The sequence below is a fragment of the Cherax quadricarinatus genome, chromosome 88 (genome assembly GCF_038502225.1).
Source record: "Cherax quadricarinatus isolate ZL_2023a chromosome 88, ASM3850222v1, whole genome shotgun sequence".
Lineage (NCBI taxonomy): Eukaryota > Metazoa > Arthropoda > Malacostraca > Decapoda > Parastacidae > Cherax > Cherax quadricarinatus.
The window spans coordinates 3324549-3344913 of record NC_091379.1 but is presented as its reverse complement, the minus strand read 5'-3'; positions in this window follow the sequence as shown (position 1 = coordinate 3344913).

Genomic DNA, 20365 nt, shown 5'->3' with positions numbered 1-20365 from the left:
TATGTTGTGTAGGTGGTGGGTATTGCTACCTAGGGTGATGGATGGAGGCACCTCCCTCCATGTATGTTGTGTAGGTGGTGGGTATTGCTACCTAGGGTGATGGATGGAGGCACCTCCCTCCATGTATGTGTAAGTGGTGGGTAGGTGGGTATTGCCACCTAGGGTGATGGATGGAGGCACCTCCCCCCATGTATGTGTAGGTGGTGGGTAGGTGGGTAGTGCCACCTAGGGTGATGGATTGAGGCACCTCCCTCCCTATACGAGCTCATCACTAAAAAACCGTAATATATTCACAGTCAGACGCGGCGAAGATTAAAATACGCATAGAACGGGAAATTCATTACGTACGATGGTGTGTTATGTGAGTGAGGGGTTGGAGACTGAGGTCTGGGGTTGGAGGCTGGAGACTGAGGTCTGGGGTTGGAGGCTGGAGACTGAGGTCTGGGGTTGGAGGTTGGAGACTGAGGTCGGAGGTTGGAGACTGAGGTCTGGGGTTGGAGGCTGGAGACTGAGGTCTGGGGTTAGAGACTGAGGTCTGGGGTTGGAGGTTGGAGACTGAGGTCTGGGGTTGGAGGTTGGAGACTGAGGTCTGGGGTTGGAGGCTGGAGACTGAGGTCTGGCTTTGGAGACTGAGGTCTGGGGATGGAGGTTGGAGACTGAGGTCTGGGGTTGGAGGTTGGAGACTGAGGTCTGGGGTTGGAGGCTGGAGACTGAGGTCTGGGGTTGGAGGCTGGAGACTGAGGTCTGGGGTTGGAGGTTGAAGACTGGGAAAGCTGGAGGTTGGAGACTGGGAAAGCTGGAGGTTGGAGGCTGGGAAGCAGGAGACACTGACACTCGTAGCGTGCTCCTGCTACCGTATTGCTTGATATGGGTAGTTATTAGATAAATAGTTCAGAGAACCGACAGGATGATAATTAGACACTTGTGCAACACTTGGGTATCTTCACGTGACTTCCTCAGTCTAGTACATAGAAGAATGACTGAAGATTAGAAGGAGTTTGAGGTAACCAGTCCCTCAGACTGGAGTCGATGCGATCAGTCGATCACACTGACTCCAGACTGAGGGACTGCTTACCTTAAGCTGTAGTGTTCCTCCTTTCTTATGTTCTTAAGTGTTTAATTGATCACGGGTAGGAACACCCGCAGTGTGCTGCTATCCTATTCTATATAACAGTTACATTATGGTAACAAAAGCTAGTTATATAACCATCACAGGATGGGTTGCAGACATGAGGTAATAACACTGATGTCCCAGCTGGGAGATGACAGTAGCAGGGCGATGAGGGTATCGCCAAGTATTCTACTGTAGATGCAGTAGCTACGGCAGCTTCAACGATTGCTATTACATGGGAATTACCATCTCTCAGGATAACGATGGGAGATATGGTTGAGGCAGGAGGGTCGGTGGTGCCCTCTTACAGTGAATATCGCACTTGTATACTCCCTCACATGACAACCCCTCAGTCTTCAAAGGGGGGGGGGATTGGGGGATAGGGGGAGGAGGAGAGAACAATGCCCCTTCCCCACCAGGTGAAAATTTAAGAGAAAGGGAGGCACCTATACATGCACACCTGTCACACTCACCCTCAACCTTGCATTACCATCTGATTGGTTTCCCAACACCTGAGGTGAAGCAGCCCTCACCTGACACACCAACATTCGCAAGAAGTATCGTGGGTTTGCTCAACAGCAGCAACAGCCTGGTTGATCAGACCCTGATCCATCATGAGGCCCCGAAACCCTCTCCAGGTAAACAGTAAAATCGAATAAACACCAATAATCACCTCGTACAACATTCCAAAGAAAGCCACAACACAAACAACACCGACTATCAGTTCTTCAGACAAGAACTCCAACTTTAACATGTTGTAAATACACTACGAGAATTTGATGGTATAAATACCGACAAGTTGATAAGACGTGAGTACACCTGGAGTACACCTGGAGAGAGTTCCCGGAGTCAACGTCCCCGGGGCCCGGTCTGTGACCAGGCCTCATGGTGGATCAGGGTTTAATCAACCAGGCTGTTACTGCTGACCGCACGCAATCCAACGTACGAACCACAGCCAGGATGGTCAGGTGATGACTTTAGGTGCCTGTCCGGTGCCTTCTTGAAGACAGCCAGGGGTCTATTGGTAATCCCCCTGATGTATGCTGGGAGGCAGTTGAACAGTCTTGAGCCCCTGACACTTACTGTATTGTCTCTTATCGTGCTAGTACAACAGTTAACTAGATTCCAAAACGTTTCGGAATAAGGATGCCTAACTGTTATGTATATCTTATCAACTATCCACTAGAATAGTCACCAGACCAGACATTCGACCCCTCCTACAAAGACCACTATGAAAGACGGGCAGTAAGCCGGACTGAGAGGAACAACATTACCACCGACAGAGACAGACCTGCCTGCTCCTTTTTACACATATATAGATCCTCTACCTGCGTTAAGAAGCATCTTCACGAATGGCATATACAAAAAAAGTGAAGCAGGTAAAGAACACAGGAAGGGAGGAGCACTGCGGCAAGCCTACTGGCCCGTGTAGATAAATCGTTCAGAAAACCGATAAGTTGATAAATTAGCCACATGTAAAATACTCTGTATTGGACTGATGAAGTCACTGTGTGGCGAAACGTTTCCTCAATAAAGATACCCAAATGTTGCACATGTGTCTAATTTATCTAGTGGCCCCTACTAGGTAAATCTAAGTCACACCCACTTATGAAAGTAGGAGAAGTGCTGGAGCTGATTATCGCTGTACACCATGTTAACAATAACAGTAAGATGGGTTTACAAGTTCTTGGGTTGTAACTCTGGCAGAGTCGAGTTACCGTCCACACCACAATTTGTGGGTGAGGAGTGTGACAGAGTGTGGCTGGCCACCACACCATGTGGGTGAGGAGTGTGGCTGGCCACCACACCATGTGGGTGAGGAGTGTGTCTGGCCACCACACCATGTGGGTGAGGAGTGTGTCTGGCCACCACACCATGTGGGTGAGGAGTGTGTCTGGCCACCACACCATGTGGGTGAGGAGTGTGTCTGGCCACCACACTATGTGGGTGAGGAGTGTGGCAGTGTGGCTGGCCACCACACCATGTGGGTGAGGAGTGTGTCTGGCCACCACACCATGTGGGTGAGGAGTGTGTCTGGCCACCACACCATGTGGGTGAGGAGTGTGGCAGAGAGTCGGGCTGATCTCCACACAAAGGCACAACACGTATCTTCGCATATCTGGCCGCTCTATCTGGCTTGCAAAGTGACACACGTAATATAGGTAATGTGATCGCTTCGCATATGAACCAAATGTTATTAGCCGCTCTATCTGGCTTGCAAAGTGACACACGTAATATAGGTAATGTGATCGCTGCGCAGCATCACATCATCGCAGATCATGAACCAAATGTTATTAGCCGGAGATGACGCATCCGATATTTTCTTTTACCCGACCTTATCCTCACTACTTGATATTTCCAGAGCGATATAACCCGCACGACACCCGCCGCCACGACCCGCATCCAGTACTCAATGGTACCAGTCTCATCATTCCCACAGCATAATGGTACTCACATCCAGTACTCAATGGTACCAGTCTCATCATTCCCACAGCATAATGGTACTCACATCCAGTACTCAATGGTACCACTCCCACCATTCCCACAGCATAATGGTACTCACATCCAGTACTCAATGGTACCACTCCCACCATTCCCACAGCATAATGGTACTCACATCCAGTACTCAATGGTACCAGTCTCATCATTCCCACAGCATAATGGTACTCACATCCAGTACTCAATGGTACCAGTCTCATCATTCCCACAGTATAATGGTACATCCAGTACTCAATGGTACCAGTCTCATCATTCCCACAGCATAATGGTACTCACATCCAGTACTCAATGGTACCAGTCTCATCATTCCCACAGCATAATGGTACTCACATCCAGTACTCAATGGTACCAGTCTCATCATTCCCACAGCATAATGGTACTCACATCCAGTACTCAATGGTACCAGTCTCATCATTCCCACAGCATAATGGTACTCACATCCAGTACTCAATGGTACCAGTCTCATCATTCCCACAGCATAATGGTACTCACATCCAGTACTCAATGGTACCAGTCTCATCATTCCCACAGCATAATGGTACTCACATCCAGTACTCAATGGTACCAGTCTCATCATTCCCACAGCATAATGGGTACCAGTCACATCCCAAAGCATAATGGTACTCACCAGTCTCATCATTCCCACAGCATAATGGTACTCACATCCAGTACTCAATGGTACCAGCATAATGGTACTCACCAGTACTCAATGGTACCAACCATTCCCACAGCATAATGGTACTCACATCCAGTACTCAATGGTACCAGTCTCATCATTCCCACAGCATAATGGTACTCACATCCAGTACTCAATGGTACCAGTCTCATCATTCCCACAGCATAATGGTACTCACATCCAGTACTCAATGGTACCAGTCTCATCATTCCCAAAGCATAATGGTACTCACATCCAGTACTCAATGGTACCAGTCTCATCATTCCCACAGCATAATGGTACTCACATCCAGTACTCAATGGTACCACTCCCACCATTCCCACAGCATAATGGTACTCACATCCAGTACTCAATGGTACCAGTCTCATCATTCCCACAGCATAATGGTACTCACATCCAGTACTCAATGGTACCAGTCTCATCATTCCCACAGCATAATGGTACTCACATCCAGTACTCAATGGTACCAGTCTCATCATTCCCACAGCATAATGGCACTCATCGTCAAGAAACAGGACAAGAGTTTTCTGACAAGGATCTTTGTCAGCTGATGACCCATTAAGCGATGAAGAACCTCCGTTAGACTACTGCAACTAGCCTTTACATATTACAAAAACACAGGATCACTACCTATTAGTGTCATAAGATATTTTAGGGTCTTCGGAAAGACTACCCGTAGAGGCACCAAGTCTCAGGACAAATTATAACACTCTGTAAACTACTGATGACCGCGCATATGATGGCTATGACCCGCATAGGAAAAGTCTCACCTTTGATAAGAAGGACTGACCACCTCTTATCCAGGCTGAGGGACTGACCACCTCTTATCCAGGCTGAGGGACTGACCACCTCTTATCCAGGCTGAGGGACTGATCACCTCTTATTCAGGCTGAGGGACTGACCACCTCTTATCCAGGCTGAGGGACTGACCACCTCTTATCCAGGCTGAGGGACTGATCACCTCTTATTCAGGCTGAGGGACTGGCCACCTCTTATCCAGGCTGAGGGATTGACCACCTATCAAGGCTGAGGGACTGACCACTTATCAAGGCTGAGGGATTGATTACCACTTATCAAGGCTGAGGGACTGACCACAATTTATCAAGGCTGAGGGACTGATCACCATCTATCAAGGCTGAGGGGCTGACCACCATCTATCAAGGCTGAGGGACTGACCACTATTTATCAAGGCTGAGGGACTGACCACCATCTATCAAGGCTGAGGGACTGACCACTATTTATCAAGGCTGAGGGACTGATCATCATCTATCAAGGCTGAGGGACTGACCACTATTTATCAAGGCTGAGGGACTGACCACTATTTATCAAGGCTGAGGGACTGACCACCATATATCAAGGCTGAGGGACTGACCACTATCTATCAAGGCTGAGGGACTGGCCACCACCTACAATGCCGAGGGGCTGACCACTTATCAAGGCTGAGGGATTGATTACCACTTATCAAGGCTGAGGGACTGACCACAATTTATCAAGGCTGAGGGACTGACCACTATTTATCAAGGCTGAGGGACTGATCATCTATCAAGGCTGAGGGGCTGACCACCATCTATCAAGGCTGAGGGACTGACCACTATTTATCAAGGCTGAGGGACTGACCACCATCTATCAAGGCTGAGGGACTGACCACTATTTATCAAGGCTGAGGGACTGATCACCATCTATCAAGGCTGATGGACTGACCACTATTTATCAAGGCTGAGGGACGGACCATCATATATCAAGGCTGAGGGACTGACCACCATTCATCAAGGCTGAGGGATTGACCACCTATCAAGGCTGAGGGACTGACCACTTATCAAGGCTGAGGGATTGATTACCACTTATCAAGGCTGAGGGACTGACCACAATTTATCAAGGCTGAGGGACTGATCACCATCTATCAAGGCTGAGGGGCTGACCGCCATCTATCAAGGCTGAGGGACTGACCACTATTTATCAAGGCTGAGGGACTGACCACCATCTATCAAGGCTGAGGGACTGACCACTATTTATCAAGGCTGAGGGACTGATCACCATCTATCAAGGCTGAGGGACTGACCATCTATCAAGGCTGAGGGGCTGACCATCTATCAAGGCTGAGGGACTGACCACCATATATCAAGGCTGAGGGACTGACCATCTATCAAGGCTGAGGGACTGACCACCATATATCAAGGCTGAGGGACTGACCATCTATCAAGGCTGAGGGACTGACCACCTATCAAGGCTGAGGGACTGACTATCTTCTATCAAGACAGAGAGACTGATCATGGGGGATGAGGGCAACATAATCATACATAATCACTCACTACGAAAGCAAAAGACTTGGCAGACGATGCACCATCCCCCCAATGAAAAGCAGGGGTGTCACTAGCACGTTAAGAGACCATACAATAAGTGTCAGGGGCCCGAGACTGTTCAACTGCCTCCCAGCATACATAAGGGGGATTACCAACAGACCCCTGGCAGTCTTCAAGCTGGCACTGGACAAGCACCTAAAGTCGGTTCCTGACCAGCCGGGCTGTGGCTCGTACGTTGGTTTGCGTGCAGCCAGCAGCAACAGCCTGGTTGATCAGGCTCTGATCCACCAGGAGGCCTGGTCACAGACCGGGCCGCGGGGGCGTTGACCCCCGGAACTCTCTCCAGGTTATACCTATAACCGGTATCGAGTGTTCCTCGATACCGGTTATAGGAACAATGGTGTATCCTTGTTAAAGCAGACTGTCAGTGTTAGCGGCCCGCAGGCTCACATGACACTATAAAATAATCCATAAATAATTCATGATTATAAATAATCTAGAAAATAATAAAGTATTACCTTTATACTGGCAAAAGTAATTATTATATTTGTACCAGGAACCTAGCAGTTACCACTACCAGGAACCTAGCAGTCCCCACTACCAGGAACCTAGCAGTTACCACTACCAGGAACCTAGCAGTTACCACTACCAGGAACCTAGCAGTTACCACTACCAGGAACCTAGCAGTTACCACTACCAGGAACCTAGCAGTTACCACTACCAGGAACCTAGCAGCTACCACTACCAGGAACCTAGCAGTCACCACTACCAGGAACCTAGCAGTTACCAGTACCAGGAACCTAGCAGTTATCACACTAGCAGTTACACTACCAGGAACCTAGCAGTCACCACTACCAGGAACCTAGCAGTTACCACTACCAGGAACCTAGCAGTTACCACTACCAGGAACCTAGCAGTTACCACTACCAGGAACCTAGCAGTTACCACTACCAGGAACCTAGCAGTTACCACTACCAGGAACCTAGCAGTTACCACTACCAGGAACCTAGCAGTTACCACTACCAGGAACCTAGCAGTTACCACTACCAGGAACCTAGCAGCTACCACTACCAGGAACCTAGCAGTCACCACTACCAGGAACCTAGCAGTTACCACTACCAGGAACCTAGCAGTCACTACTACCAGGAACCTAGCAGTTACCACTACCAGGAACCTAGCAGTTACCACTACCAGGAACCTAGCAGTTACCACTACCAGGAACCTAGCAGTTACCACTACCAGGAACCTAGCAGTTACCACTACCAGGAACCTAGCAGTTACCACTACCAGGAACCTAGCAGTTACCAGTACCAGGAACCTAGCAGTCACCACTACCAGGAACCTAGCAGTTACCACTACCAGGAACCTAGCAGTTACCAGTACCAGGAACCTAGCAGTCACCACTACCAGGAACCTAGCAGTTACCAGTACCAGGAACCTAGCAGTTACCACTACCAGGAACCTAGCAGTTACCACTACCAGGAACCTAGCACTTACCACTACCAGGAACCTAGCAGTTACCACTACCAGGAACCTAGCAGTTACCACTACCAGGAATCTAGCAGTCACCACTACCAGGAACCTAGCAGTCACCACTACCAGGAACCTAGCAGTTACCACTACCAGAAACCTAGCAGTTACCACTACCAGGAACCTAGCAGTTACCACTACCAGGAACCTAGCAGTCACCACTACCAGGAACCTAGGAGTCACCACTACCAGGAACCTAACAGTCACCACTACCAGGAACCTAGCAGTCACCACTACCAGGAACCTAGGAGTCACCACTACCAGGAACCTAGCAGTCACCACTACCACAAACCTAGCAGTTACCACTACCAGGAACCTAGCAGTTACCACTACCAGGAACCTAGCAGTCACCACTACCAGGAACCTAGCAGTTACCACTACCAGGAACCTAGCAGTCACCACTACCAGGAACCTAGCAGTTACCACTACCAGGAACCTAGCAGTTACCACTACCAGGAACCTAGCAGTTATCACTACCAGGAACCTAGCAGTTACCACTACCAGGAACCTAGCAGTTACCACTACCAGGAACCTAGCAGTTACCACTACCAGGAACCTAGCAGTTACCACTACCAGGAACCTAGCAGTTACCACTACCAGGAACCTAGCAGTTACCACAACCAGGAACCTAGCAGTTACCACTACCAGGACCCTAGCAGTTACCACTGCCAGGAACCTAGCAGTCACCACTGCCAGGAACCTAGCAGTTATCACTACCAGGAACCTAGCAGTTACCACTACCATGAACCTAGCAGTCACCACTACCAGGAACCTAGCAGTCACCACTACCAGGAACCTAGCAATTACCACTACCAGGAACCTAGCAGTTACCACTACCAGGAACCTAGCAGTCACCACTACCAGGAACCTAGCAGTTACCACTACCAGGAACCTAGCAGTTACCACTACCAGGAACCTAGCAGTTACCACTACCAGGAACCTAGCAGTTACCACTACCAGGAACCTAGCAGTTACCACTACCAGTAACCTAGCAGTCCCCACTACCAGGAACCTAGCAGTTACCACTACCAGGAACCTAGCAGTCACCACTACCAGGAACCTAGCAGTCACCACTACCAGGAATCTAGCAGTCACCACTACCAGGAACCTAGCAGTCACCACTACCAGGAACCTAGCAGTCCCCACTACCAGGAACCTAGGAGTCACCACTACCAGGAACCTAGGAGTCACCACTACCAGGAACCTAGGAGTCACCACTACCAGGAACCTAGCAGTCACCACTACCAGGAACCTAGCAGTCATCACTACCACGAACCTAGCAGTCACCACTACCACGAACCTAGCAGTCACCACTACCACGAACCTAGCAGTCACCACTACCACGAACCTAGCCGTCACCACTACCACGAACCTAGCAGTCACCACTACCAAGAACGTAGAAGTCTCCACGAATCTAGCATTTACCATTCTAGCACTCACCACTCCCACCAACGACACAACCACCACCAATACGGACCTAGCACTCACCACTCCCACCAACGACACAACCACCACCAATATGGACCTAACACTCACCACTCCCACGAACGACACAACCACCACCAATACGGACCTAGCACTCACCACTCCCACCAACAACACAACCACCACCAATACGGACCTAACACTCACCACTCCCACCAACGACACAACCACCACCAATACGGACCTAGCACTCACCACTCCCACCAACGACACAACCACCACCAATACGGACCTAGCACTCACCACTCCCACCAACGACACAACCACCACCAATACGGACCTAACACTCACCACTCCCACCAACGACACAACCACCACCAATACGGACCTAGCACTCACCACTCCCACCAACGACACAACCACCACCAATACGGACCTAACACTCACCACTCCCACCAACAGCACAACCACCACCAATACGGACCTAACACTCACCACTCCCACCACTAGCACAACCACCACCAATACGGACCTAACACTCACCACTCCCACCAACAGCACAACCACCACCAATACGGACCTAACACTCACCACTCCCACCACCAGCACAACCACCACCAATACGGACCTAGCACTCACCACTCCCACCACCAGCACAACCACCACCAATACGGACCTAGCACTCACCACTCCCACCACCAGCACAACCACCACCAATACGGACCTAGCACTCACCACTCCCACCACCAGCACAACCACCACCAATACGGACCTAACACTAACCACTCCCACCACCAGCACAACCACCACCAATACGGACCTAGCACTCACCACTCCCACCACCAGCACAACCACCACCAATACGGACCTAGCACTCACCACTCCCACCAACAGCACAACCACCACCAATACGGACCTAGCACTCACCACTCCCACCAACAGCACAACCACCACCAATACGGACCTAGCACTCACCACTCCCACCAACAGCACAACCACCACCAATACGGACCTAGCACTCACCACTCCCACCAACAGCACAACCACCACCAATACGGACCTAGCACTCACCACTCCCACCAACAACACAACCACCACCAATACGGACCTAGCACTCACCACTCCCACCAACAGCACAACCACCACCAATACGGACCTAACACTCACCACTCCCACCAACAGCACAACCACCACCAATACGGACCTAGCACTCACCACTCCCACCAACAGCACAACCACCACCAATACGGACCTAGCACTCACCACTCCCACCAACAACACAACCACCACCAATACGGACCTAGCACTCACCACTCCCACCAACAGCACAACCACCACCAATACGGACCTAGCACTCACCACTCCCACCAACGACACAACCACCACCAATACGGACCTAGCACTCACCACTCCCCCCAACGACACAACCACCACCAATACGGACCTAGCACTCACCACTCCCACTAACGACACAACCACCACCAATACGGACCTAGCACTCACCACTCCCACCAACAACACAACCACCACCAATAGGGACCTAACACTCACCACTCCCACCAACGACACAACCACCACCAATACGGACCTAGCACTCACCACTCCCACCAACAACACAACCACCACCAATACGGACCTAGCACTCACCACTCCCACCAACAACACAACCACCACCAATACGGACCTAGCACTCACCACTCCCACCAACAACACAACCACCACCAATACGGACCTAACACTCACCACTCCCACCACCAGCACAACCACCACCAATACGGACCTAGCACTCACCACTCCCACCAACAACACAACCACCACCAATACGGACCTAACACTCACCACTCCCACCAACAACACAACCACCACCAATACGGACCTAGCACTCACCACTCCCACCAACAACACAACCACCACCAATACGGACCTAACACTCACCACTCCCACCAACAACACAACCACCACCAATACGGACCTAGCACTCACCACTCCCACCAACAACACAACCACCACCAATACGGACCTAGCACTCACCACTCCCACCAACAACACAACCACCACCAATACGGACCTAACACTCACCACTCCCACCAACAACACAACCACCACCAATACGGACCTAACACTCACCACTCCCACCAACAACACAACCACCACCAATACGGACCTAACACTCACCACTCCCACCAACAACACAACCACCACCAATACGGACCTAACACTCACCACTCCCACCAACAACACAACCACCACCAATACGGACCTAACACTCACCACTCCCACCAACGACACAACCACCACCAATACGGACCTAACACTCACCACTCCCACCAACAACACAACCACCACCAATACGGACCTAGCACTCACCACTCCCACCAACGACACAACCACCACCAATACGGACCTAGCACTCACCACTCCCACCAACAACACAACCACCACCAATACGGACCTAACACTCACCACTCCCACCAACAACACAACCACCACCAATACGGACCTAACACTCACCACTCCCACCAACAACACAACCACCACCAATACGGACCTAACACTCACCACTCCCACCAACAACACAACCACCACCAATACGGACCTAACACTCACCACTCCCACCAACAACACAACCACCACCAATACGGACCTAACACTCACCACTCCCACCAACAACACAACCACCACCAATACGGACCTAACACTCACCACTCCCACCAACAACACAACCACCACCAATACGGACCTAGCACTCACCACTCCCACCAACAACACAACCACCACCAATACGGACCTAGCACTCACCACTCCCACCAACAACACAACCACCACCAATACGGACCTAACACTCACCACTCCCACCAACAACACAACCACCACCAATACGGACCTAGCACTCACCACTCCCACCAACAACACAACCACCACCAATACGGACCTAGCACTCACCACTCCCACCAACAACACAACCACCACCAATACGGACCTAACACTCACCACTCCCACCAACAACACAACCACCACCAATACGGACCTAACACTCACCACTCCCACCAACAACACAACCACCACCAATACGGACCTAGCACTCACCACTCCCACCAACAACACAACCACCACCAATACGGACCTAGCACTCACCACTCCCACCAACAACACAACCACCACCAATACAGACCTAGCACTCACCACTCCCACCAACAACACAACCACCACCAATACGGACCTAACACTCATCACTCCCACCAACAACACAACCACCACCAATACGGACCTAGCACTCACCACTCCCACCAACAACACAACCACCACCAATATGGACCTAACACTCACCACTCCCACCAACAACACAACCACCACCAATACGGACCTAACACTCACCACTCCCACCAACAACACAACCACCACCAATACGGACCTAACACTCACCACTCCCACCAACAACACAACCACCACCAATACGGACCTAGCACTCACCACTCCCACCTTCACCACATCCACTCCCCACCACCACCGCCACCTGGTAACAGCACACGTAATTCTCAACCCACTGTAGATCAAGGCTTCATTAACTCAATAGTTTCATTAGCTGGAAAGCCTCCGTGATAAAATGCAGCCTCGGAAAAGGGTTATTTCCAATTAGGTTGAAGCGTTGTCGGCAAATATAGTTTTGCTGTTAAGCTTTCAAGATATAAATATGCCTGGGTATTTTGTAAAATATGGAATAGTCTAGGAAAAACTGTGGTAGGCTGTCTAGATGACGGTGTTGCAGGTAGCTACAACACTGGTGGTGTTGGAGGCTGCTACAACACTGATAGTATTGGAGACTGCTACAACACTGGTGTTGTTGGAGGCTGCTACAACACTGATGGTATTGGAGACTGCTACAACACTGGTGTTGTTGGAGGCTGCTACAACACTGATGGTATTGGAGACTGCTACAACACTGGTGTTGTTGGAGGCTGCTACAACACTGATGGTATTGGAGACTGCTACACCACTGGTGGTGTTAGAGGCTGCTACAACACTGATGGTATTGGAGACTGCTACACCACTGGTGGTGTTAGAGGCTGCTACAACACTGATGGTATTGGAGACTGCTACAACACTGGTGGTGTTAGAGGCTGCTACAACACTGATGGTATTGGAGACTGCTACAACACTGGTGGTGTTAGAGGCTGCTACAACACTGATGTATTGGAGACTGCTACAACACTGGTGGTGTTGAGGCTGCTACAACACTGATGGTATTGGAGACTGCTACAACACTGGTGGTGTTAGAGGCTGCTACAACACTGATGGTATTGGAGACTGCTACAACACTGGTGCTGTTGGAGGCTGCTACAACACTGATGGTATTGGAGACTGCTACAACACTGGTGGTGTTAGAGGCTGCTACAACACTGATGGTATTGGAGACTGCTACAACACTGGTGGTGTTAGAGGCTGCTACAACACTGATGGTATTGGAGACTGCTACAACACTGGTGCTGTTGGAGGCTGCTACAACACTGATAGTATTGGAGACTGCTACAACACTGGTGGTGTTAGAGGCTGCTACAACACTGATGGTATTGGAGACTGCTACAACACTGGCGTTGGAGGCTGTTACAACACTGGTGTTGTTGGAGGCTGCTACAACACTGGTGTTGTTGCAGGTAGTTACAACACTGGTGGTGTTGCAGGTAGCTACAACACTGGTGGTGTTGCAGGTAGCTACAACACTGGTAGTGTTGCAGGCAGCTACAACACTGGTGGTGTTGCAGGTAGCTACAACACTGGTGGTGTTGCAGGTAGCTACAACACTGGTGGCGTTGCAGGTAGCTACAACACTGGTAGTGTTACAGGCAGCTACAACACTGGTGGTGTTGCAGGTAGCTACAACACTGGTGGTGTTGCAGGCAGCTACAACACTGGTGGTGTTGCAGGTAGCTACAACACTGGTTGTGTTGGAGGCAGCTACAACACTGGTTGTGTTGGAGACAACAACACTAGTAGTGTTGGAGGCAGCTACAACACTGGTTGTGTTGGAGGCAGCTACAACACTGGTTGTGTTGGAGACAACTACAACACTAGTAGTGTTGGAGGCAGCTACAACACTGGTTGTGTTGGAGGCAGCTACAACACTGGTTGTGTTGCAGGTAGCTACAACACTAGTAGTGTTGGAGGCAGCTACAACACTGGTAGGTTGGAGGTAGCTACAACACCAGGCTGTTCCAACACTAGTGTCTGAGGCACTGGCAGTATAAGAGGCAGCTACAACACTGATGTTGGCTCCTCCAGCACTAGTGGTGAGAGTGCTGGAGTCAGCACTGCTGAAGACAACACCACACCAGTATGAGGCTTCAGTCAGCTGAGTTCAGTACACTGGGTTTTAAATAACTGACAGGAACTGTGAGCAAGAATTCCTCGTTAATGTGTGACTAACTGGAGCGGGGGAACGGAGAATAAAGGATGAGAGGGGGAATCACAAGGGAGGGATAAATGGGAATGGAATCAAACGGAAGGGAATAAAGTGAAAGGAATAAAGAAGAGGGAATAAAGGAAAGGGGAGTCAAAGTGGAGTGGAATAAAGGTAACAGAAATGAAGGTAAAGGGATTGAAAATGAAGGGAATATAAAAAATGGGAGAATAAATGGGAAGCAAAGCAGCGCCTACAGGAACACAGCGTAGTTACAGCAGCAGTGTTGCTGTAGTTACAGCAGCAGGGCAGTGCTGCTGTAGTTACAACAGTGTTGCTGTAGTTACAGCAGCAGTGTTGCTGTAGTTACAGCAGCAGGGCAGTGCTGCTGTAGTTACAACAGTGTTGCTGTAGTTACAGCAGCAGTGTTGCTGTAGTTACAACAGCAGTGTTGCTGTAGTTACAGCAGCAGTGTTGCTGTAGCTACAGCAGCAGGGCAGTTCTGCTGTAGTTACAACAACAGTGTTGCTGTAGTCACAACAGCAGTGTTTAGTTACAGCAGCAGTGTTGCTGGAAACTTATGTAGCAGCGGTACCTACTGACCTCCCAAGAGAAATGCTTGACGATATCGTCATCGTCTTACAGGTCCATACGTCCGATGGTTTGCCACCCACAGGTCCACCACACACAGCACCCACCACTGGAAGGTTCACAGTTACTATTACAGCTCCGCCACCCATAGCTCCACCAGCCAAGGCTATGCCCGCCACCCATTTTTCAAAGTACACCCACAGGTACACCACCTAGAGAACCTTTACTGTCGTGTAACAAAGTACAGAGTCTAGTAAAAACGCCTTAAAGCACTTGGAACGCACTCTCTAGTCCCGAGGAGATATTTCTATCCGATAATACATACATACCTTATCATACAAAACAACCAATGTAAAAAGATAGTGAACATCCAATCGCTTTCGTGATTTCTCACATTATCAAGGATAATGTGAGAAATCACCAAAACGCTTGGAACCTTTGATATACCTTTGAAGAGTTTCGAGAGTTTATCTACTTTCTGAGCCCGGCCATGGGCCAGGCACGTCTGGTGCTTGCCTGGTCAACCAAGCTGTTGCTGCTGGAGGCCCGCTGCCCCACATATCCCTCACAGCCTGGTTGATCTGGCACCTGGCACAGTGGCTGTTTTGCATATTGTGATATCACCTGTTTACTGTGATCTTATTGCATACCTTACCATACATCGATTCCGGGGATCACTAACCCGCGACCCGATTTCAAACCAGGCTTCCCGGTTGCTAGCCCGATTCACCAGACTGTTCGTGCTGACCAACTTATGCACCACAGCCCGGCTGATCGTACATGTCAGCGAGATGTAATGGAGGATGTGTAAAACAAACTTAATGAAAAGCGAGGGTCCTCGACTGTTCAACCTATTACCAACAGATGCACGAAATATTGCAGGAAAACGTGTATAAGTTTTAACTTATTGAGGAAATTAATCATTACATCTGACAACTGCCAAATCAACCCGGATGTGATGGCTATGTGGGCCAGCGGGATGCCAACAGCAATAGCCCGGTTAAACAGGCCATCAACACAGAAGCCTGGCCCCGGGACTGGTTACGAGGGTACAGAAACTCTAGATATCACCTACGGAAATATCTGATATATCCACAGATCTCTGCATCCCCCCCCATCCACCCCTCACAGGTCACCCACCCACACACACAGGTCTGCCACCCCTCACAGGTCACCCACGCACCCACACAGGTCTGCCACACTGCCACCCCTCACAGGTCACCTACCCACCCACACACAGGTCTGCCACACTGCCACCCCTCATAGGTCACCCACCCACCCACACACAGGTTTGCCACACTGCCACCCCTCATAGGTCACACACACACAGGTCTGCCACACTACCACCCCTCACAGGTCACCCACATACACACACAGGTCTGCCACACTGCCACCCCTCACAGGTCACCCACATACACACACACAGGTCTGCCACACTACCACCCCTCACAGGTCACCCACCCACACACACAGGTCTGCCACACTACCACCCCCTCACAGGTCACCCACATACACACACACAGGTCTGTCACACTGCCACCCCTCACAGGTCACCCACACAGGTCTGCCACACTACCACCCCTCACAGGTCACCCACATACACACACACACAGGTCTGCCACACAACCACCCCTCACAGGTCTGCCACACTGCCACCCCTCACAGGTCACCCACCCACACACACACAGGTCTGCCACCCCTCACAGGTCACCCACACAGATCTGCCACACTGCCACCCCTCACAGGTCACCCACACACACACACAGGTCTGCCACACTGCCACCCCTCACAGGTCACCCACACACACAGGTCTGCCACACTGCCACCCCTCACAGGTCACCCACACACACACACACAGGTCTGCCACACTGCCACCCCTCACAGGTCACACACACAGGTCTGCCACAGGTTCCTAGTAAAGCTGAGCGTGGGTGCGGACCCACACCTCCGTTGTTTAATATTCATTGACCTGATGCCGGCCATATTTTGCTGGAGTCAACAACTGGAAATTTGCGCGTGTGAGGCTTGTGGAAAAAGGGTGATGGGGAACAACGAGTGAATTAACAATTATTGCTGGTACCATTTATTGGCGAATATTACGGCCATTACCGAAGTTATGAACTAATGATAATTCTGCTGTTGCAAACATATTGTAACAAATACTAGAATCGATGTTTATATAACAATTGAATATGTTAACATGGAGGCTGGATGTTAAGTCTTCGTCTAACATACCAACACAGCTTTCAATAACTCTCTTGTGAACTTCAAAATAAAATGTATAATGATGGTAATAAGTGGTAGTATGGTGTGTGTTAGTGGTGGCACCTTGTGGCAGTGGTGGTGGTGGTAATGGTGGCCGTACCATGTAGTAGTAGTGACAGTGGTGGCGGCACTCTATAGTGGTGGAGGGATGGTGGCTTCATGCTATAGTGGTGGTGGTGTGGGGGTAACACCCTGTAGTGGTGGTGACACCCTGTAGTGGTGGTGGTGACACTGGCACTCTGTAGTGGTGGCAGGGGTGTTAAGGGAGGGCATGCGATCGTGCTACCACCTGTGGTTCTTCACCTGTGGCCAGTTTTCCAAGATCTAAGCAACCCACCCCGAGGTGAATCTTCCCAGGCCACAGATTCGATCCTGGGACGGGTAGAGTTCCTAGTTATATTTCTTTATACCTGTTGCCCCAGCTTATCTAGCATTTAATACATTTATTATCCCACTACCGTGGGCCTTATCCTAGGTGGTGGTGGTGGTGGTGTATACATTACAACCTACGTCCTAAGAGTTAATACTAACAGTCATCAGATCATACAGATAAAATCGTAAGAAACTTATGTGCAATACTAGTTAATTGTAAACTGGTTTCCAACTCTATGGCTGGAGAAGTGTCGTTAAGTTTGTCTTTAAAATGAGCTAAGGAAGGATAACAGCTCTATCTCCACATGAATGACGACTACAGTGCTCTTCACCAACTCCAAGACTGAGGGACTGATTACCTCATCTTCTGTATATAATTCTATATTTTCCACAATACGTCCTTGCAGTGTTGGAAATCTTTCAAGCCCAGCTCCACATACCTTGATTCTGTGATTTCAATTTAATTAATCTAAAACGTAAAAAAACGTATTAAATAGTGTAACAACAGAACAGTCTCTCACACCTGAGTTGTTATAAATGTGCAGATTCGATTAATCCAGTAAATTGCGGGGGGCGACCTAACTAGAAAATACCACTGATGTTATAATAAAGATCTAACATGCAATACAATAGTTGAATAAAGCAAATTCGGACCACAACGTAATGGAAGTCAGACCTGTATATACTCTACACTGTCTTGAATAGCAGAACAATCTGAGTATATTCAACAGCATTAGAAATACATACACTATCTGGGATGATATAATGACCTTACTGAAGTATACTACGAAGATTGTATAAGTGGGATGAATTTAAACCCAGTATACACAAGGGGGATTAAGCATACATAAGGGGGATTACCAATAGACCCCTGGCTGTCTTTAAGAAGGCACTGGACAGACACCTAAAGTCAGTACCTGACCAACCGGGCTGTGGTTCGTACGTCAGCTTGCGTGCGGCCAGCAGTAACAGCCTGGTAGATCAGACCCTGATCCATCATGAGGCCTGGTCTGAGACCGAGCCGCGGGGGCGTTGACCCCCGAAACCCTCTCCAGGTAAACTCCAAGTAAGTCTCGAGAGAATGAGCTTAATGAAACTAGAAGAATACTTCAGACTTGCGCCATTAAGATAGAGATGATACAAACCAGAGAGACGTTCCCTGGACTGGCGAAAAGTGAAGAATCACTTTCTCAGAAGTCTCAAGCTTTAACAGAGAAAAGAAATACTGGTTAGAGATATGGAAAACACTGAGATAAAACTGAATGCATTATACGGAATCCAGAAGAGAAATCGGGAGAAAAAAACCATTAATGAAATTGAAAGATACCCAAAATATTCTTACATGCAAAATCCAGGGTTAAAGGCACATCCACATTACAGCTAGGGGGTATGTATGAAAGGATTGTGCTGGAGAGTCTTGGTTCCTTTACACTTAATAAGTTATCTTTTAGTGTATTCACTGCACTCCTCAGTTTCCTTTTGGGGTATTTGCACCGTCTGCCAAGCCCCTTGCGTCCACCGGAAGAGATTTCGGTGTACAGATTTACAGTCTGTATACTATTTTCAAGACATTCCCGATAATTAATACTTTTCACTGTATTAATACAGCAGTGAAAGTTAGTTGGACGCTCTCCAGAACCACAATATCACCTGCCTTAAATAGACCTCTTAGCGTATAACAATATTTCAATCCAGAGATTACAATTTTCTTGTCTAGAAGGCTCTTGATATCACTTTTAACATTTTCCTGTTTCTGCTAATGCTGGTACTGATGTGTGGTAGTGGTGTTGCTGGTACTGTGGGGTGGTGGTGGTGGTGCTCAACCATCACACTAACCTTCACTACCACCATCCCTCCAACTTACCACCCACCAAACAAGCGCAGCAAGCAACCATCGAGCACCAGCCATCCACTTAGCTAGCCAGCCAACCACCCACCCGAGCCTCTCATTGCATATGCAACACGGAACAAACACGCTTGATGGCGTCCGTTCCTCTTGCAACTGCGCCCCGCCTCACCGCATGCTTGGTGTTGCAACCCCCCTCAACCTCCAAGCCCCTCTCAACCTTTACACACCTCCAAGCCTCCTCACTCTTCATAAACCTAACAACCCGCTTCAACCTCCACATACCCCCATCAACCTCAACACACCATCAACCTCCACACACCACCAGGCCTTCTCAACCTCCACACACCACCAG